The 23,353-nt window shown below is 33.8% G+C and overlaps 1 protein-coding gene across 3 annotated transcripts in view; it reads left to right on the plus strand.

Annotated features, from left to right (window-relative positions):
* The window catches only part of STPG2 (sperm tail PG-rich repeat containing 2), a 549,964-nt gene that overhangs the window by 166,106 nt on the left and 360,505 nt on the right, over positions 1-23,353 (plus strand). The window lies entirely within an intron of this gene.

Below are 23,353 nucleotides of genomic sequence, written 5' to 3' on the forward strand. Positions count from 1 at the left end.
GAAGCAGGCTCCAGGCTCTGAGCTGTCAGCACAGAGCCCAATGTGGGTCTCAAACCCACGGACTATGAGATCATGACCTGCGCCAAAGTTGAACGCTTAACCGACTTAGCTACCCAGGCATCCCTGAAGCATTCCATATTTAAAAAAAAATTAGACAGTTTACCTCCTACATATTTAAAATTTATATATACGGATATACTGCAATCTTAAAGGACACATTGTTTGATTTTCAAAATTTTATATAAGTTTCACATAAAAATATTTAAAAACTCAGGCTTCTGCTTTCATATGAAAAGCATGAACATATATCTCTTTTCTTTTTACATGGTCGCAGTAAAATAAGTTATTTTTAACTACAACATAATATTAGTTTAATATAAAAAGACAGAGTGAATATATGATAAATGGAAGCTATAAACAAACCAAACATCTGTTTATTAGGCATTCCAAAAGTGGAATGCTAAGATAGTAGTTAGGACCATTTGATGGTAAAAAAACAAAACAAAACAAAACAAACAAACAAACAAACAAAACAACAACAGAAGGTTTTCCTAAGCTGAATAAAGACACAAGTCTTCAATAAGAAGAAGTCAACAAAATACCAGGAAGGATGAATTTTAGAAGTCAAAAATCCCTTTCACATGGTTTTGCATTTTCAGAAGACTAGAAATAAAATACCTTGGAATCTTCCACAGAGAAAAGTAAGTGGGTCACCTACAGAGGGATGAGAAACATACTGATATCAAACACTATCCCAGTAGTATTAGCACTATTTCAGAGCTAGAAAATGATGGATTTCTGAGAGGAAATAATTTTGGATGTAGAATTCTGACTTTATCCAATATAAATCCAATTAAATGAATCAAGAAAATAATTTTCTGACACACAAGAGCCTGGAAATTGTAGTACCTCTACATTTCCATGTATAAAGATGTTCCAGCAAAATATAAGGAGAGAAATGAGAGAAGAGTGATATAAACCTAGAGAAGAATAGAAACTAAGCAATTCCTGGATGAAATAAAGTGAAAACAAATTAATAAAGAAGGCATTTTTAGCTCATTCATGGGTCATCTTCAAGAGTCAGGGATTTGGGGACAGAATTTTATTTGCTTCTTTTTGTGTTTGGCCACACTAGTTGGTTTGATAAGCAATAAATATGATATTCTAATTTCTGTTTTAATACTGATTGGTTTTAGATCAATCTATACGAATTGCAGAGATCTTAGTTATAATATAAAATGTAAATATGAGAAAACTTAATATCAATAATAATAAAAGAAAGAGGTAAAAGTTTGGGAGGCAGTAAAATATGCTAAATTTCTGTGCAGAGTCAACAGATGTCAAAAGTTGACAAATTTCAGTATAAGTCCTTATATTAAGTTTGTAATGGTAAATAATAATAAAAAATCCCAACCTCTAAGAAACCCAATTACTGTTAAATTATTTCTGGGAATAGAATAGGGAGAGGTCAAGGAGGACAATTTTACTGTTTATTTTAGACTCATCTATGATTTGATTTTTATTATGCTGTGAATGTATTATTTTAAAATAATAATAAAAATAAAAATAGTACTCATGAGTTAATGGTGAGTATGTGTTTGGAATAGCATTATGATGTACTGGTTCCTGGACTGACCTATTCTCTGCAAACAAGCAAAATTCTAGGTAAAATAGAAACAGAATGTTTTCATGAGTGCTTCCAAGAATTAGAAAGAAATGAGTACACAGGCTAAAGGCTAAATTTAGGAGGGACCCAGAGTGGCAGTGAAGTTCACTTTTACCCTGAGGACATTTGCCAAACAACTAGATGACTTTGAATTTTAATTGTTACAGCCTTAGAGGCCTCTAGGGAATGAAACAAAGCCTAAGACTCTCTCATAGTGGGTCCTCTCAAAGAAGAGTCATTAATACAGTTACAGCTCCAAAGGGCAAAAAACTATGCAGGAGTGAAATGCAGAGTGAAATCACCAGAGGATTTGTGAGAAGTTACCAGTGTTGGACTTTTTGGTTTTGAGTGTATGTTAGGGGAATCACCACTGAGAATCTGTTACATTTTATATTCATTTAATGACATGGATTGTTAAAAACAACAACAACAACAACAACAACAACAACAACAGAAATCTGTCACAGATGTTAACTAAATTAATTTTATTAATAAAAATAAGGGCTAATGCTTCTTCTGTACTAGGCACCATTCCAAATGTATAGTAACTCATTTGAGTACTATAATTATGGTCATTTTGAAAAATGAGGAAACTGAGGCACAAGTTTAAAGTTTAAATGACAGAGTCAGAATTCAAACGGAGGCAGTTTAGTAATAGAGTTCAGTCTTTTTGCGCTACTCTTCTCTGGCTTAAAGAATTAGGCTTACGTGACATAAATATGACAGTATAATAAATTACTTTTATGATTTAAAACAAAAGAGATGAGACTGTAAAGATCTCAGACATTATTATAAGGAATAGAAGTTTTTTTTTTTTAATGTAATTTCTGTCTTCCAGAAGCTGATAGAGAATTCAGTATTATGAACGATATTGAAGTTAATAACTTTCCTCTAGTTATTGAGAGACTAAAAATTAACTATGATTATCATTTAGTGGGAAAGTCATTGGAAGAATTTGATATACTTTCTTAGATCTCTTCATGCCTCATAAAGGGGCATCCTTTGCCTAATGACAACTGGTATCAAAAGTCACAAAAAATTAGAGCAACTTTTTCTAAAAATTAAGAAATGACCTGAATTTATTAGAATTATTTGGTGAGCAGTTTGCACTATAGCTTTAATTACTTGAAAAACAGACCTAGAATACAGAGAGTTGAGAATGAAGAGAATATTAAAAATAAATTGTGATTTATATATTTTTTAATTTATAATAATTTAAGTTGTTAAATATTTTGATTCCAATCCCTAAACAGGTTAAAGTTTAAGAGCAAAAGCTTTGGAATCAGAGAAATGCTTTTAAAAATTTTTACTCCCCCTTGTAGATGAATGAGCTTAGGCAACTTCTTTAAATCTCAGTTTCCTCAAACATTAAATAAGGATAGTAAATTAAATAGGGATAGCCCAATAGGATCAAAGTAAGAAGTAAGTGTATTATTGCTTCTAACACTTATTTCATTGCGTTAGTAACCTATGAATAAGTTAGTTATAAAGATTGTAAACGTCAGGGTTATGGCTCAAAGCTAAGTCAGTCCTATTCCAAAGCCTATGCTCTCTTTTCATCATTCTGTAATATTAATGAAGAGTATATATTGAAATATGGTAATGTCTTTTTCTTTTTAACACTTTTTTGAAAGTGAAATTCGCCTTCTTCCACCTGAGGCACCTCTGTCTTGCATGGTATTACTATGTCAGGAATGAAAAGGGAATAAATGTTGAGTTTTTGACTTAGGAAACATTTCTTGAAGTTTACTTCAGAGACAGCAATTGTGGGGGCCATGGCTTAATAAAATGAAAAGAAGTTTCTACGTTATTTCTAAAGTGTTTCCTAATTTCAACTTTCCTTTAAATATTCTAGAACTAGAGGTTGGCCAAGAGTTCCAACTTCTGTATTAATTAGCTATTTCTGAATAATAAACTCAAAATCTTAGTAGCATAACATGAAAGACATTTATTACGTGCAAGTTTGCAGTTCAGGTAGGGAAGCTTAATTCAGGCTGCAGGTTTTCTGGGGGAAAGTCTACTGCATGCTGCCATTTGACTGGGACCAGCAGGATAGCTGGGGCATATTCTCCTCATGGTGATAGCAGAAATCCAATAATTTTACTACAGGAAAGATAATAGGAAAGTTGTAGAATAAGGGAAGCTTCTTGCTATACTGAATGAGAAAGCCTCTCCTGAATTGGAAGAATATGCAAGAATCGAGAAAGACAGCAGAGCATTGGAGTTGATATTTGAATGTGAGGCTTGTTTTATGCTCCTCCACATTCTTTGTGAACTCTGGTAAGATTGAGTGTTGGGTAGTAATGGTGGATAAATGGAGACTGAAGTTAAGAAATCCCAGAGATGAGGGGCACCTGGGTAGTTCAGTCAGCTAAGCCTCTGACTCTTGATTTTGGCTCAGGTCATGATTTTACAGGTTGCAGCCCCTCACTGGGCTCTGCGCTAACAGCACAGCATGGAGCCTGCTTGGAATTCTCTCTCTCCTCTGTCTCTCTGCACCGCCCTCCCCCCCCCCCCCACCATGTCTCCTCGCTCTTTCTCTCACTCAGAATGAATAAATAAATAAAAAGGTATTAAAAAAGAAATCCAAGAGATGATAAAGCATGAATTCCTCTTAATATCTGAGAGTCTGGAAATGTGCTAGAGTAACACCCTCTTTCCCTCACACTGGGTGGCTGCTGCAGATAGAAAAGTTATAAATGTGTATTTAGGCAGAGAGGGGCTATATCAGTCAGGCCCTGGTCAGAACATTGAACCTCACTAGTTATTTTGAGATAGAGAATATAAGGAATCGTGTATATTGGAGAACTAAAAAGACAAAGAGGGAATGCTAAAGTATCTTGGACATAGTAACACAGGCAATCAGTGCCACCATGTTTAGGCCTTGGGGGACAAAGGGAATGGGTAGAATTATTAAAACTTGAAAACTCGGAGAGACCTTTAGTTGCTGGGATTTAGCCCTCTGAAGAGGAGGCATAGCCTAGCTGGTGCTAGTGTTTCAGGAACTCACAAGTAAAATCAGACCCGTGGGACCCTAAAGATAGTAAAAATATATCAGAAGTGATTTCAGCTGAACTATTTCACAAGAATTAAAGTTCTTCTGACTAAATCTGTATTACTCTCAGGCTGTTTTATAATTTCTCATTGGAATGGATATAGAAAGTGTTTTAATTTTTGCATAGTTTTTAGACTTTATTTTGTTGGTTAGTTTGCTTATTGGTATCTTATCATTCACCTAACCATTGGTGAAGGAAAGCACATGAAAATGAATTTTCTGAATATAGGCCCATTAATGTAAGTAAAGGATTTTAGGCACATGATTTCTGAAATCATGGAAAGTGAGTTGGTCAGAGTACGCTTAGATACTTCCTTGAGTTACATTACATTTTGAAGTCTTTATAACTTTCACTTAATTGTGTAACTTCATTAGTTCAGAAAATGGGTTTGATATGCAAACAGCAAGAACAAGTGCTGCTGGCTGTCATCTTCATCAAAGCAGAGAAAGGATAGCGAAGACAACTGCCGAGCCAGATTCGCTGGCATAAGCCAGATTCTAGTGGCCTGCGTTTTGATTGGGTGCAGTTACCTACCAGTACTTACACAGATTGTGAGAAGAATGCTTTTCTATAGTTTTAGCTATTTTTGATTGCCCTACATAGATCTCAGAAGTAAATAATAGCTTCATAAAGAAAGGATTTTATCTTTACTCTTCAGTTGCTAAAAAATTTTTGCACACTCATGTGTTTTGAGAATGAAATCTGTCCTAACTTTGAAGGTGTCACGATTATTTAAAATGAACAATAGTTGGGTTGCTGGGTGGCTCCGGTGCATGGGTGCATCTTGATTCAGGTCTTAATCTCAGGGTCATGAGTTCAAGCCCTGCGTTGCAGCCTACTTAATAAATAAATAAAATGAACAACAGAGGGGTGCCTGGGTGGCTCAGTCGGTTAAGCTCCCAACTTCGGCTGGGGTCATGGTCTCACCGTTTGTGGGTTCGAGCCTCGCTCTGAGCTCCAACACAGAGCCTGGAGCCTGCTTTGGATTCTGTGTCTCTCTTTCTCTGCCCTCCCTCCCTTGCTTACACTCTATCTCTGTCTCTCTCTCTCTCTGAAAAATAAACATTAAAAAAATTAACAAAAAAATAAAATGAACAGAAAAATGACTCATATTTTATATATTTTCGGAGGTTTAAATTTTGTGACATTTGTGGCATCCATCCCAATATGATTCCTACATTTTATATCAACCAGTCATTGTTTTACAGCTTATTTGGTTATTAAACAAGAGGAAGTATGTTAACGGTGATATGGAAATGTTTAGTCAAGACTATAACTCCATCATTTAAGTCCTTGAAGCCAATATAACCACATGTGCAACCCTACAAATGGTATAACAATGATGGCATTAATACCATTAAGACCTCTTTATAATAAATTCATGACTAATGAAACATGGCATTATGGCATTTAGAAATTGACTTCAAATTTCTAATTATCTTACTTAGGATGCATATATTCATGAGGAGTAAACCTTGTTTCAGTGTGTTTAAATATTTAGGAACTCATATCTCTTTTCAAAATTACCTCCACTGATGAAAAAAGCTATAGCTTGAAATGCTGGATTCATTTACAGATATCTTACTGACATGGTTATCACAGACATCTTTTGACCAATTGAAAACATTAAACTTTTAGGTACATGGTCATCATTATATACAAAAGTGTGTACTAATTGTCCTTCTGTTGGCACTTTTAGGGACAAACAGTAGTCCCTTTGTATTATTATACAAATTATTATAGATGTCTAAGGGAAAAGGTATTTTTCCATCACATAAGTTTAAAATGTAGTTACTAAGTAAGTTTTATATCATTGTCACAAGTACATAGGGAACAGATATGGAAAACTGTAACAGGTTTATATAAGTTAAAATGACATAGAAAAATAGAAAAAGAGGGTAAAGGGAAGAGTCAGAGCTAAGAGGAGGATAAAGAAAGGAGATAATGGGAAGAAGTACTTACATTATAAAGTTTGAGGGGGTACAGAATGACATAAGGAAAACCAAAGCAGGAACTTGTAGGAAAAATTGTAGCTATGTAAATTCAGTTGCTACTATAGGAAGAAATTGCTTTCAAATGAAGAAGCAGATGCATAGGAAGAAATCCCTTCTTTCGTCAGCCTTTCCAGTATCCTCTAGTACCTCCTGTTGGCAAAACCAGCAAAGAGCCATCTGACAAAGCACAAATATGGTTTGAAGATTCTCAGGTTTTGAGCTGGGATAATAAATTGCTTAAAATCTGGTACCTTTCACCCCTTAGACCACTTAGCATCCATATGTGTCTTTCTACTCATGTTTGAATTTCCACATGATATTCCAAACAACTCTGTGTTTCTGCCTAATACGAACAACTATGCTTTGTATAACATAAGTTTCCTCACTCTCCAACATGAGGAGATACAAGTTTCCAACTGTGTTTATCTTCATTTTTGGCCAAATTTAGTCATAGTCCATCTAAATATTTTGTTATCTAAATGCTGTTATACAGTGTTAATGTGCAGTTTGATTGTTACATAAATACTAAATCATACTTTGTTAACTTATAAAACTTTTAGAAAATAAAAAGGAGAAAGAGAAGAAGGAAGATTAAAATAGTTAACACATAGACACATACAAGGGAGAGAAGAGGAGAGAGAGAAGGAGATTTATCTGAAGACCTGCCACAGTCCTTATTTTTTAAATAGTCCAAGGCTGTAGATGATACTTCTGTCTTCCTTCTATTACTCTCTGCCTTTTTCCTTTGCTCTCAAGAAGAGTGTCAGTTGTTTAGGGTTCTTTACCTAATAGAAGACCAAACTTTCATTTTTGAAGGATGTGAATCCTTAACGACTCTTCCTTTTTTTGCTTGATGTGCTTTCTAACAATCTTACATTGGAGATAGAAGTATTAGAAGAATTGCAGAGAATGCCCTGATAAAGTTTTTCCTGTCCTCACTGTGTATTAGCAACCCAGATTCCATTTGTTAATTGTGACAAATCACTCCAGTCAGTAAACTCTACCTCGTTTCAGTAGCATCAGTATCCGCAAATGCTAGTTGACACTGAGCTTTCAACTTGTACAATCACAGTTGTATCTCTAATGGAAACATTCCTCTCTTGAGAAGCAAGACTTATAAATAAGTAGAGCTCAAAGTTATGGAGACAGGAGGCAAACATTTTGCATGTTATTAGTGAAATAATGAGAAGAGGTACTTGATATATATTGTATCTTAGCACCATGTATGTTAAAAAAATTTTTTTTAACATTTATTTTTGAGAGACAGAGAGAGATAGAGCACAAGCGGGGGAGGGGCAAAGAATAAAGGAGATGCAGAATCTGAAGCAGGCTCCAGGCTCTGAGCTGTCAGTACACAGCCCGACTCGGGGCTCAAACGCAGAAACCGCGAGATCACGACCTGAGCCGAAGTAGGACGCTCAACCGACTGAGCCACCCCGGCACCCCCACCATGTGTGCTTAAATCCTGTCCTCTCAAGGTCTTGTCTCTCAACTGGCAGGTACCTTAATTGAGTTTTCAACAAGCCCTTCTGATGTTCTTTTAGGTCAGATGATTTTAAGTGCTGAGAGTATGTTAGACCTAGTGAATTGTGTGAGCACAAGCCCGATGCTACATTTCTTTTACTGCGAAATGAGTTCCTTGATCATAAATAATGTCTAGAATACCATAACAGTAAATAAGCCATTCTCTAAGTCTAAGGCTGGCAGTATTGGTGAAAGAATTATTGGCAGGGAAGACAATTTCTTGTAATGACCTTAAGGATTTTGAGTCAAGGTTATACTGGATTCTTCAAAGAGAGTAAGTGTTCTTTTTCTTCCTAGTCTCTCAAAGAGAGAATAGTTTATTTTTTGCAAGATTGACTTACTCTTTCTTAAATGTTTGTAAGGATTCCCTGTTAAAGCCTTCTAGACCTGAGATTTTACTTGTGGGAAGGTTTTAAAGAAAGGATTCAATTCCCTTATCTGTTAACCCTGTGTTTCTGATGATTTGGCCTCTGGGGTCTGGTTGACCTTGGAGAAACTGCCCCTTCCAGGATTAGCCCAGAATGACTCTCCTCCAAATTTCCTTTCTTATGCAAACTAACCAATCCAGAGCTCACCACCAACAGCCTTCTTTATGGAGGCCAATAGGGGCCATTATTCTCCTGCTTTAATCACCCAGGGACAGGTACCAGACAATAAGGGACAGCCCCCTAAGCCCCTGAGCCTTCTGAAATTACTCAAACTAGCCAATCCTAAACCTGCATATCCTTTGTCACCATTCCTTCTAGTGGAAACCACAGTAAAAACTCTCATCCATATTTTCCCCTTCCTGCCTCCCCACCAACCTTGGTGCTTCTCTGTGTGACCTCCTGTGGAATTGGGATCTGTGAGTATAACAGACTTTGTTTTCAATGGTGGTCGGCTCTCAATCTGTTTACCTTGACATACCTGAATAATAATAATCCTATTTTTAAACACCTTAATAGATTTTGAACTATGTATATTTTATATTTCTTCTTTTGGTTACTTTTATTAATTCAACTTTTAGAGAAATATATCCATTTCTTCCATATTGTCAAATATATTTGCTTAATCATAATATTGTCTTCTTTTTTATCTGTAGGATTTATAATGATGCTCCTTCCTTTCCCCTTGATATTGGTAATTTGTATTTTCCCCTCTCACTTCCTTCCTTTTTTCCTGTAATAAATCCTATTAAAGGTTTATCAATATTTGTAATCATTTTTTTAAAGAAAAACTTCTGACTGTTGATTTTCTCTGTTCTAATACTCTGTTCTCTGTATTTTCTTTTTTTTTTTTTTTTTTTTTTAATTTTTTTTTTTCAACGTTCTTTATTTTTATTTTTGGGACAGAGAGAGACAGAGCATGAACGGGGGAGGGGCAGAGAGAGAGGGAGACACAGAATCGGAAACAGGCTCCAGGCTCCGAGCCATCAGCCCAGAGCCTGACGCGGGGCTCGAACTCCCGGACCGCGAGATCGTGACCTGGCTGAAGTCGGACGCTTAACCGACTGCGCCACCCAGGCGCCCCTGTTCTCTGTATTTTCTATTTCATTGATTATCTTTATAATTTTTCTTTGTGCTTTCCTTAGGTTTGATTTGTATTTCTTTTTCTAGTGTCTTGCAATGGAAGCTCAGTGATTTTCAGTTACTTTTTGATTATATATATATATATATATATATATATATATATATATATATAGGCAATACATTTCCTTCATATACTGCTTAGTTATATGCCACACATTTTATATTTTTAATTTTCACTTAGCTTAAAGTATTAAGTCATATTTAAATTTGATCTGTTTAGAAGAGTACTAATTTCTAATTATTTGTTATTATTTTAAACTTGCTTCCATTATGAAAAATAGAATATACTCAATTATTTCAAAATATTAAAAATGCAAAGCCTTTCTCTATGGATCAGCATGTGATCAACTTTTTGTGTGTGTATGTGGAAGGAATGACACATCATCACTTTGTGATATCTCTAGAGTTCTCCTGAATGCATTAATAATACACACTATTTTATCTGCAGGGTCTCTCAATATCACGAGATAGAATTCATCAGGAGTTGCAGATTTAACTTTATTTGGAACATACTGATTATCTCTGATAATTACTTTTAAGCATTTTGAAATCTATTCTTATAAACCAATATACAAATTTTTAGTTTCAGTAGGAAAGCTATTTTTTGACAGAAAATATGGACATAAAATAGGAGGTTGGTAATTTTTTTCTCAGTCTTCTTTATAGTAAGCCTTTTATGAATATCATTAGTCAAGAATACTTTTTTAAAATCTTTATTTTAATTTGGACCAGTGTCACACATTTATTTAAGACCATTGCTATGAGGTTGGTTTTCATTTGTCTTAACTTTAAACAGATTATTAATTTCTTAAAGGTAGATATTGTTTCATTGTTGTCCTTCCTGGTTTTGTATCATACTGGGTACATACTAGGTTCTCAGCATATAGTTTGACATTTAAGGAAGAATATAATTTTTTTTTTTTTTTTTTTTTTCAACGTTTTTTTTTTTAATTTATTTTTGGGACAGAGAGAGACAGAGCATGAACGGGGGAGGGGCAGAGAGAGAGGGAGACACAGAATCAGAAACAGGCTCCAGGCTCTGAGCCATCAGCCCAGAGCCTGACGCGGGGCTCGAACTCACGGACCGCGAGATCGTGACCTGGCTGAAGTCGGACGCTTAACCGACTGCGCCACCCAGGCGCCCCTAAGGAAGAATATAAATGAGAAGATTCTCTTTTCTCTTATGAGCAGTACTTACCTCAAGGGAAGAATAATGTAATTATGAAAAATCTAATGAACCTAAAAAGGAAATGAAATCCTTATCAAATTGATACATAGTCTAAAAGAAACATTTGGTATTGTCTGCATTAAAGTTGAAAAAAGAGAAAGGTGAGAAAATGTACTTATCTTTTATGTTATACCTTGCATGTAGTTTAGTTGTGTTTTTGTGCCTATGTTTTCTGAATGCCAAGGCAATTGGAGGTTATTTTATCCTCTGTATCAATATAGTTTGTATGAATATAATTTTATTTACTTTATTTTTTAAACGTTTATTGTTTAACAATTTTTTTTTTTAAGTAGGCTTCATGCCTAACGTGAGACTTGAACTCATGATGCTGAGACCAAGAGTTGCGTACTCCATTGACTGAGCCTGCCAGGCACCCTAGAATATACTTTATAAATATTAAATTTATTTTATTTATTTTCAAATGCTGCCATGTATCTAAACTTTTCAATCACTACGTTTTGAATTTTTCTTAGTTGGGTGAAATAAGTTAATTTTACATAGAAATAGAATATATGAAAGTCATTGTTTTCCAGTGTTCATTGTGTGTTCAGATTTTCTCAATTTGTTCTACTTACAAAATCCTTACTTGACCTAGCACTTTATTATCTTGGTAACCTATCCCATTTTACTTTCTTTAACTTAGTATAGGGTGCTAATTTTTTTCCATAGGGTTGGCGAACCACCATTTCAGTGGCTCTAATTGGGCTTCAGAGAATCATCAGTTTAGTTGTGTTTGCCCTAAATATAATTTCAAGGAATATATGATGAGCATCAGTTTAGCTTGAGATAAGAATTTGCTCTCAGATAGAGATTACTGTGAAAATAACCATATAGGGGGAGGTTTTCTTGTTTGTTGGTATCAATTATTATTTATATTTAGGTTTAGATAAATCATTTCAATGAATTATCTTTCATGTGTAGATCCAGATGTTATAACTGTTATAAATTTGGGGGATTTATTTTTAGTAACTGTTCTAAAGTATAGTTGATTTGAGCTTCAATATCCTCAGGATTTGCAATTATAATTTTGTTATTTTTGATTAAAATAAACACAAATCAGGAAGCAAACCTAAAAATTATATTATTGTAAATGTTAAAATTTGTGTTCAACTTGTTCATTTAAATTTGCCTATTAAATTTAAAATATTCAGACTTAAATTTCAAACTTAGCATGAAATTGTATAGAAAAATTTGGGGTTTGTGTATGCACTAAACGTTTTAAAATTTGAAATCCATTGATTCTGTCTGGTATTTGTTACATTTAAAAACACGATGATGCCCCTATATTGAATGAGGATTATTATTTAATCCATCATGTGTAGGTTTATGGTCCAATATTAGTCATGCTTGAGAATAGTAAACACTTGGAATTACCTTTTATATGCATTATAATCTTAATTGAGAGTTTAAAACTATAGTCCCATCATTACAAATATCAAAGAGTAGAAGCTGTTCTATAATTCAAGGACACAGTGGGTCACTTATGTCTGCCTTGACCTCAGATATATGTTCAACTGCCTGTCTGACATTTCCACTTAGATTCTAATTGGTATTTTTTTTATTTTAATGCATCCAAATACAATTAATTTTTGTAACTTCTTCATTTGCTCTAATTACAGACAGATAGTATGTAAGTGTGGTAAAACACAACTCAAGTGATGAAGTTAGGCAGACAAAATTTTTGAAGGAAGTAAACTTTCAGTGGGCTCTTAAAGTTAATTAATTTAGTGGATGAGAGAGATGAAGAAGAAAAGACAAATTTGTTAACTTCCCAGGGCAGCTATTTATTCTCTTTCATTTTGTGTTTCTGTTTTTGTCATGACTATCTGGATTTTCACTGAAGCTTAAATTGCTCAAATTCTCTTAGGATGAAGGTTATTTTTAACATCATTTAAAAATATCTGTTGTGTTGCCAATATTCTTGGAAGGTACATACTAGTGTGAATTTATTTTGCCAAAACAGTTATTATTGGAAGCTAATAGGTCTTTCAAACTTTATTATAAAGGTACCCCTTTCCTCTTTACAATTGTTGGATCATTATTATAACTAGATTTCTTCATTTGCTAGTAGATCCAAAATTATATGCCAACTAGTAAGACCAGTGTTTTTCAGTCCTGGCTTGGAAAGCTTCGTAGAATCAGCTAGAGAGCTTTAAAAAAATGTCCATGTCAAGTTCTCGTTTCTAGATATTATGAATTAATAATAATAATTAATTATTAATTGTTGTGGAGTGGGGTTCATGTATCTATATTTTTTAAAGTTCTCAGACAATGTTAAAACAATTACATGTTTGAAAACTGAGTTAGAATGTCCTATAATTAATTTATACTAAGTTTTACTCAATATTAGCTCTCCCTTTCTTTCTAATTAGTTTAATTTCAAGCACTTATCCAGTTGTTCTTTTATTCGTTCATTCATTCATTCATTTAGCATATGCTTACTAGGGTTTAACATGTACAGTTCTAGGTGCTAGGAACATAGTGGTGGGAAAGACATGCAAAATCTTAGTCTTCATAGAAATACTATTTTAGTGCAGAGGGGAAAGGAGGCCATAAGTAAAAAAAATTAAATAAACATGACTTTTTTTTTCTGTTGCTGTTATGAGTCAGGAAGGAAATATACAAGTTCTGTGAAAGAGAGAAATGACAGAGATATGGGGTGGGTTGATGCTCCCAGAAGTTTTCCCTGATAAAATGGCATTAAGATTCTAAATGAGAAACCAATGGTGAGAAGAGGCTAAGTAAGGTTGATTCAGACAGGAGGAGCTTATAGCACCAGAGCCCTGAGGAGGAAAAGACTTGATGTATTTGAGGAACAGAAAGGAAATGAGATGGATGACTTTCAGATGAGAAAAATCAGTTCTTATTTGAATTGATGTTCCCCTGACGGTAATGTATATATTTCTCTCTGATTTATTTCAAGATTTTTGTTTTGGTTTGTTTTACTTCTCAGCAATTTGATTTTGATGTTTCTGGGTATAGATTTACTTAGGTTTGTCTTGTCTGAGGTTGTTGAATCTGTGGGGTTTATATCTTTTGTCAAATTGGGGGAATTTTTTAGCCATTATTTCTTCAAATATATATGCATTTTAACCCTATACTCTTTCTTCTTTCCTTTTGAATCAATATAAATTTTAGACTTTTTGGTATTTTCCCACAGATCCCTAAGGCTCTGTTAATTCTTTTAAAATCTCTTTCCTGGCTATTCTCATTTGGATATTTTCTACTGATCTATCTTTAAGTTGACTGATTCTTTCTTTTGTCATCTCCGTTCTGCCATTTAGCTCATCTAGTGAAATTAAAAAAAATTGTTAATTGTATTTTCCATTCTAAAGTTGTCATTTAGTTTTTCTTTGTATACTCTAGATACTAAGAATTTTTAATTTTCCATTTGTTTAAGACTGTTATAATTGCTTGTTGGTACTTTTGTATGATGTCTGTTTTTAGGTCCTTGTCAGATAATTCCAGCATTTGTTTCATTTTGGTGTTGTCCTCTTCTTGATTATTTTTTCTCATTTGAGTTGAGATTTTCTTTTCCTTCATACGATGAGTAATGTTGGATTGTGTCCCGGACATTTGCAGTATTATGTTATGAAATTCTGGTTCCTACTTAAATCTATTTTAACAGATAGTCAATTTATTTGGGTTTAGGGCACACATCCTGGACCATTTTTGTGGGCTGTAGTTCAAATGTCAATTTAGTACTTAAAATCTTTGCACTGCTATTTTGTTCTATCTTGTTTGTATGCTACCCAGTGGCCAGTTTGAAACTTGGACAGTATTTCACATGACATTTCAGTTCTCAGAGCTTTTACTTTGTTAATTTGATTCTGGTTTCACCCATGAGCCAGTTGGAGGTATACCAAAAACTTCATATACAGATATAAATAATTCCTTTCTTCAGCTTCCTCTTTTCTATAATCTACTCCTCTCCTGACACTCTCTAGCTGGAAGGAGGTAAGGTGCTACCTTTTTGTTGTCATGCTTAGTATAGAGTAGAATTGGGTCAAGGCTCTGCCCTGTAGTTTCTGCATCATCAGGTGGGGAGTGGGACAGTGCACTTCATTAGTACAGCACATACATGGTTAATAAGGCTCTGCTCCATAGTGTCCACAACACCTGGTGGTGGAGGAGCAGGGTGCAAACTTTTTAGCAGTGTTTCTATGGAGTAGGATGACTATAGTCAAAAGTCCTACAGGGATTTCTTCCTGGTTCTTTGGCTAGACAGAACAGGCATTTCTTGAGACTGGTTTTCTTTTCTTTTCTTTTCTTTTCTTTTCTTTTCTTTTCTTTTCTTTTCTTTTCTTTTCTTTTCTTTTCTTTTCTTTTCTTTTCTTTTCTTCTTTCTCTTCTCTTCTCTTCTCTTCTCTTCTCTTCTCTTCTCTTCTCTTCTCTTCTCTTCCCTTCCCTTCCCTTCCCTTCCCTTTTATTTTCCTTTCCCTTTTCTTTTTCCTTTTCTCTTTTTCTCCTTTTCCCTTTCCCTTTGCTTTCCTTTGCTTTTCTTTGCTTTCCTTTGCTTTCCTTTCCTTTCTTTTGCTTTGCTTTGCTTTGCTTTGCTTTGCTTTGCTTTGCTTTGCTTTGCTTTCCTTTCCTTTCCTTTCCTTTCCTTTCCTTTCCTTTTTCCTGTTTCAATTGCCATTTCCAGGGTGTGGGCTACTCTTGTGTCTAGGCTAGGATGTATAGGAGGAAAAAAAATTTAGGGAGTTAAGTGAATTAATTGTCAGGTCTTCCCCTTGAGTCCTGAGGATCTTAGTCTACTCTATTTTCTCTGGTCTTCAGGGGCTTCTGATAGCTATATTTGATCCAGGATTTTAGTTGTAACTTACAGGATTAGGGTAGAATGTGCTTATGCCATTTTGTCTGGAACTGGAAGTCGCCTACTTAGTTTTCATAGCTTTTAGTTACCTGTTCTATGTATTCTGTCTAGGGTTTTTATTTATTTTTGAAAAAAAAATTTTAACATTTATTCATTTTTGATAGAGACAGAGTGCAAACAGGGGAGAGGCAGAGAGAGAGGGAGACACAGAATTTGAAGCAGGCTCCAGGCTCTGAGTTGTTAGCACAGAGCCCGATATGGGGCCTGAACTCACGAACCATGAGATCATGACCTGAATCCAAGTTGGATGCCTGACCAACTGAACTACCCAGATGCTCCTTTCTAGGGTCTTTAGATGGATTCAGCAGGAGAGGCAGGATGGATTATGTGTTTTCTGTTTTTACTGGAGCTAAAACTCCTGTGTTTTTTTTTTTTTTTGTTTTTTTTTTAGTGCTAAAATATAAGTATCTTTAAAAAAATTTATTTTCCAATGATTTGTTCTAATATTTAGAATATATAATGCATACATTGACCTTATATACACTGATTTTGAGAAATTCACCCATTTATTCTAATAGTTTATAGTATACTTCAGATTATTTACATGCAAAACCATATAATCTATGGAAAATGACTTTGCAATCACTGAGGGTGATGATGATAATGATGAAGATGATTATCATGTTTTAGTGACTGGCACTGGTGCCAGCAAATGTTGAATAAAACTGGTGAGAATGAACATCTTTATTTTGTTTCTGGGAGAACATTTCAGTATTTCACTATGTTGTGTAATGTGAACAGTAATTAAAAAATAGTCTTCATCATTTAAAGAAGTCCTGTTTCTATTTGCTAAGAGTTTATATTGGGAATATGTACTGAATATTATTTTTTACATATATTGGCATATTTATGACATTTCTTCTTTACTCTCTTATTTAGTAAATTACATTGATTACTTTTTGAATATGAAATTAATTTTTGCATATATTGAATCGCTCCATCTGTTTATGATGTAATATCCTTTTTATATGTTATAACACTTTACTTGCTAATATATTTTTTTAGGACTTATGCTTCTGTATCCATGGCTTAAATTAGTATTTGTTTTATTTTTAATGATTTTATTAGGCTTTAATATCATGGTTATGGTTACCTCATAAATTAATTTGGTAATGATTGCCTCATTTCTTATTTCCCAGTTGAATTTGTGTAGGATTGGTATTTTTCCTTAAATATTTCTTGGAATTCAGTGGTGAAACCATCTCAGATTAGAATTTTTTGAGATAGTTTTTAATAACATATTAAATTCCTGTAGTATATTTAGGGACTAGTTTTCTATTTTTTTCCTGCACTGTTTTTTTTTCCCCATTATATTGGTTGGTCAGTCTTGCTAGATTTTTAAAATCAATTTTTTTTTAACGTTTATTTGTTTTTGAGACAGAGAGAGACAGAGCATGAATAGGGGAGGGGCAGAGAGACAGGGAGACACAGAACCTGAAACAGGCTCCAGGCTCCGAGCTGTCAGCACAGAGCCTGACGCGGGGCTTGAACTCACGGACCCTGAGATCATGACCTGAGCTGAAGTTGGACGCCTAACCGACCAAGCCACCCAGGCGCCCCTAGATTTTTAAAATCAATTTTATTGATCTTTTCAAATAACCATTTTGTGACTTTGTTGATTTTCTATTTTGTATTTATTACTCTTGCTGTCTTTTAAAAAACTTTCCACTTTAGGTTTAATTAAGCTGTTTTTTTTTTTCCCTAGAATTTTAATTGGATGCTTAGATTTTTGATTTTGGTTATTCTCCATAAAGTTCCCTGTAAGCCCCATGTTAGCTGCATTCCACAGATTTTGATACATCATATTTTCATTACCATTTACTTTAAAATATTTTCTTACTTCCATTATAATTTGTTCTTTGACATGTCAACTTGGAAATAAAGAGCCGCAAAGAGAGGCAAATGAGCATTTATTTGGTATTAAAGAATTTGAATTTGGGGAGCACATATTTTGGTAAAAAACCCAAGTAGTATTTTCTCTTGTAGGGCAAAAGCAAGGGTTTTTTATGAGAAAAAAGAAGGGGAGCCATTACATGGTTTGAAGAAAAGAAAAAACTTTTTCTACGGGTGTTAAGAAGCTAAACTAGTCTGGGTTATAGATTGGTTGACTAACTAATTGTATCTTCAGAAAGTCCACAACTACCAGTATTGTAATCAGGATGTCCATTATCCTGCTGACTTCTTACAACTGCTTATAACAACTGATGTTTTGACCAATCCAAGGGTTTTGGCCCAATTCAAACAGAGATGAGTGAGGCAGTTTCTCTGCAGTCGTCATTCTGTATCCATTTTAAAATGGCTCCAGTCATGTCAATTTTTCACATATCCAGTGGATTTTTAGAATTGTATTGTTTAATTTCCAAACACTTATGGATTTACTAGATATTATCTTTTTCTGGATTCCTGGCTTATTTCACTGTAGTCAAAAATACAATCTATATAATTTAAATCCTGAAAAAAATTTGACTTGTTTTATAGAATATCATATGGCATATTTTGGTAGCTGTTCCACATATATTTGAAAAGAATGTATATTCTGCTGTTATTAGATAAGTGTTCTAGATATGTCAATCACTTGACATTTGTTAATTGTGCTGTTCAGCTCTTCCATATTTTTAAGTTTTTTTTCCTGCTTGTTCTATATATACTTATTTAAAACAAAGACAGTTATTTTAAAATCTTGAACTTGCAATGTGGATATTTATTGTTTCTTTTAATATTGATTGTTTTTGCAGAATCACAGCAAGATGAAGATTATTTTTAATTCTTGATTCATCCTTTAAAAAGTAATTGTCTCCTTTCCTCTTATTTCCCATTACATGAATAATATGTAAAAATGTAATTCGGTTATAAAAATGCCAGCTTTTGCTCACCATTTCTCTTCTACCCCATACTTTTTCTGAACTTTAAAATTTTCATTTATCTGGGGATGCCTGGGTGGCTCAGTTGGTTAAGCATCGGATTCCTGGTATCAGCTCAGGTCATGATCTCATGGTTTTGTGGGTTCAGCCCACTTCAGGCTCTGAGCTGGCAGCAGGGAACCTGCGAGGGATTCGGTCTTTCCTTCTCGCTCTCTGCCCCTCCCCCACTCATGCAGTCTCTGTCTCTCTTAAAATAAAGTTTAAAAAAATTAAAATTTGCAATTATCTGCATCTTGATAAGTAAAGAATACAGATCATTGCATTCAAGTTGTTCTCAATTTAATAATTGAAGAATTTAATCTGTAACTTAAATTCATGAGTCTCATGAATTCATTAGTCTCACGAAAAACTAAATGCCTTGCCATGGAGATTATATTAAGCAAGGGATAAATGATGGTTTCTATTATTCCTACCTAGTTATGTAATTCTTTTTTGTGAATCAAACAACTGTGGTAGTGTTACCTTATATGAAAACATATCAGTATGTATTGTAAACATTAGAATACCATACTGTTGACATTTACCCAAAGAACATTCACAAAGATTTAGTGATTAAACATTGAATTTTTGGAAAAGAGAAATGTAGAAGTTTAAGTTTTTGAATGAAGTGGAGGATTTTTTTTTGACAGTGAGTTAACAAAATGTACTTTCTTTTTTCCAAGTTCTTATTTATATTCCAGTTAGTTAACATACAGTGTAATATTAATTTCAGGTATAGAATTTCATGATTCATTACTTATATACAACAAATACCCAGTGCTCATCATAAGTGCCCACCTTAATACCCATCACCTATTTAACCCATCCCTCCTCCTACCTCTCCTCCAGTAACCATCAGTTTGTTCTCTATAGTTAAGTGTCTGTTACCTGGTTTCTCTCTCTCTCTCTCTCCTTCCCCTCTGTTCATTTTTTTGTTTCCTAAATTCCACATGTGAACAAAATCATCTGGTGTTTGTCTTTCTCTTACTTATTTTGCTTAGTATCATGCTCTCTAGCTCCATCCATGTCGTGAAGGATTTGTTTCAAGTTTTCATTTCTCTTAGTATTTCTATCAATTCTGTAATTGAGACGACTTGTTGGTCTAATAAAATTTTTTTTATTTATAAGAGAAATACATAATTGAAAAAGTTTTTGAAAACAAAAATGGAGAAAAAAGAAAAGTTTATGCAGTCTACCATCTAACAATAGCAACTGTTAATGGTTTGTTGAACTTTTCTTTCATTGTAATAATAATAAAATGATTTTTTTGCAGTTTTCTTCAAGACTATTGTAAGTATTTTATGATTTAAAGCGTTTTGACTACCATTACTTAATGAATAGAAAATGTAGACTCTTTCACTTGTTGTGAGGAATGCATTACTAAGGATGTCCTATAATTTAAGTCTCATTCAATTAACGATTTTCACATAGGAATAAATATACAGTTATGGGTACATATTCAGGGACCATCCACTGTAATTTAAGAACAGATTATGGGCACTGATTTTGTAGTCATATCACTCACAGGTGGTTGTTTTTGTTTTGCTTTTTAAAATGTTCCATTATTCCTACCTAGTTATGTAACTCTTTTTTGCAGATCAAACGTCTACAACATTTGTCTTTGTTTACTTTTGACACTATTTATTTGTGATTTTTCTCTTGTTTTCCATTTGTGTTCTGAGTTATATAGGCATTTGTAAGAGATAATTGACACTTTTGCTTCAGTTAGAATGTTCTAGGTTTCATTAGTTCCAGACATGAATTTTTGCATTAATTTTATGTTGCTTGATTTAGGTTAATTATGATAATTTGCATAATCCTCTCTCGTCACAGTGAATAGGTGCTAAGATGGACAAGAGAATAGTCTAGGATTATGTTCTCTGGTTGAAGAAAAAAAGAAGCTTTCTCTTCTTCAACTGAATGTTTAACAGATGGATATAAGGCTGCAGCCATTATTCTATCAGGAAGAAAGCCTGCCTACAGAAGGAATTGACACATAGAAGAGAATAGGGCTTAGAGAATCAAAGAGAAATAGAATTGAAATCCTGTGTAAACGATGTCTGAAACTCACCCTTCTTCTAAAGCAGTGGTATTTAACCCTGTGCACACGTTGGAAGTTATCTGAGAACATTTTTAAATATTTATAATATATATATAATATATATCATATAATATAATAAAATACATATAACATTATATATATACATATATAATATATATTGGTAACTGGTATATATATATATGATGATAATATATATATATATTATATATATACACCATATATATAATACGTGTGGGGTACCCAAAATTACTTGTAGCATCACCTCTGGAGAGGAAGCATTGGGATATAGGCAAGGATATTTTTAAAAAGCCTCCCTAGGTTATTTTAAAGTGCAGACAGGGTTGAGAACTATTGCTCTAGAGTTTTCAGTAATATCAACCAATAATTTTCTTATTATTTAAGGTAATTTGTGTTTCTTTTTCTGTTATATGCAACTAAAATCGACCTCACTGATAAACCAGGAAAGGAGATTTCATTAGAAAAAAATTTAGGAAGGAAAGTTGGCATGAAAAGCATCAGTACAGAATTTATATGCTAGCATCCCAGAGTCTAGGCTTAGCACTTATTAAAACAATCTAACAACTATTAAGTTCAATTTGTTAGGAAAGTTGGAAAAAAGGGAATGGTGCAAACCACTGCAATGAGATAAGAACATGTTAAGCCATACTAAGTAGATAGAATTATGGCTTCATGAAAACACTCTATTTCATATTGGATAGTTAATAGAATATAATACAGAATCAGACATATCTGCTCCAATATTTTTTTCATTTAGATAGCAAAAAGATACTTTGTCATAAAGTTGACTACATCTCTTGAAAGATTGTGTAATCTGGGACACGGGGGTGGCTCAGTTGGTTCAGTGTCTCACTCTTGATTTCTGCTCAGGTCATAAACTTACAGTTGTGAGTTTGAGCCCATAATGGGCTCTATGCTGATAGTGCAGAGCCTGCTTGGGATTCTCTCTCTCCCTCTCTCTCTGCCCCTCCCCTGCATGCGCTCGCTCTCTCTCTCTCTCTCTCTCTCTCTCTCAAAATAAATAAATGAACTTAAAAAAGGAAAGATTGTGTAATCTTAGATTTGATTTATGGTTTTTTCTTTCTATGTTACAGATAAACATTGTCTTTTTATTTCTTTGGAGCATTTTAGGTGTAAATTAGGCACTTCAAGGAAGCTATTTTAGTAACAAACTATCTTTCACATTTTACTAGCAGAATGTTACAGCATCTTACTTGTTACTGAGTCATCATTATCAGACTCATTTCAGTTGCTTGACCATGTGTTATAATGTCGTTTTCTTTTGGGATTATACCATGAGCCCAATTTTGATCTGATTTTTAAATAAATAATATATTCTTATCTTCTGTCTGAGTTAGAGAATTTTCTTTTAGCATTTAGTCGTATTTATTTAAAAAATTCACAGGATGGCTGAAAAACATAAAATTGAGAAATAAAATTGGGAGTGCAAATGACGTCAAATATTCTTATTACTTTTTGGATTTTTTTGGCCAGTTGAACTGCAATCATTTTTTTTAAATTAAAATTTTTTTTTCCTTTTGCCAATTTTGAGATCCACTTCTTACTCTTTCTCTGAGCTACTTTTGTTCACCAGCCCCAGGCTGATTGTTACTGTTGAGATGCAGCCTTCTGATCAGGAATACCAATATTGGAAAATCTGTGCAAGTTTCCTGAACTGGCATTAATTTAGATCAAGGAAGACTTCAGTTCAGACATATAACTTTATAGGCATAGAGATAACTAAGGATCACACTGAGCATCAGTTAATGTAAGCTGATAGCTGAACAGTATGGTTAAGACTTGAGTAAAGCAGTTAACTGGGAATCCTGAGGTAAATTAACTCAGGAGAGACATGCCAAGCCCTTTGGAGATGATCAAAAGAAAAGAGGTGCTGTGAGGCAAAATTACAAGCCAAAGTAGACAGGAGGTAATCCTATCTTAGGAAGTAAATTATTTTAGAAAATAAGTTTTATTTTTGAAACTAGGAACCAGAAGCAGTTGCTTTGATTTGAATGAGCTGTTTTCTAAATAGTGCAATGAGCAATTATACTACATTTTTTTTTACATTTTATTAACACTCCATGGATGAGTGTTCTGAGAAAAAATGATAATATTTTAGTGAAGGAATTTACCATCTTAAATTCCTTTTTCAAACAAGATGATATAAATATTACAGTAGGTAATTTGTGAATCACTTATATTACAGAAAAGATATATGGAAGGAAATTTAAAACTAAAATAATATTAAAACTGGATTTATTCATAAAATAACCCTTCTAGAATGTGCTTCATCTTTTATAATTATATAGGCAGGACTTTTAGGAAGTCTTGGTTGTCTGCCTTGATCTATTTTACTCATATTTATTTAGATTACCCACATTTTATCCAACTGTATCAATCATTTGTATTTTATCTTACTCCCACTCTAACCGTAACCCTGCTGCTGCTATGGCCTTACACT

This window comes from Neofelis nebulosa, chromosome 3 (assembly GCF_028018385.1).
Source record: "Neofelis nebulosa isolate mNeoNeb1 chromosome 3, mNeoNeb1.pri, whole genome shotgun sequence".
In the NCBI taxonomy this organism is placed as follows: Eukaryota; Metazoa; Chordata; class Mammalia; order Carnivora; family Felidae; genus Neofelis; species Neofelis nebulosa.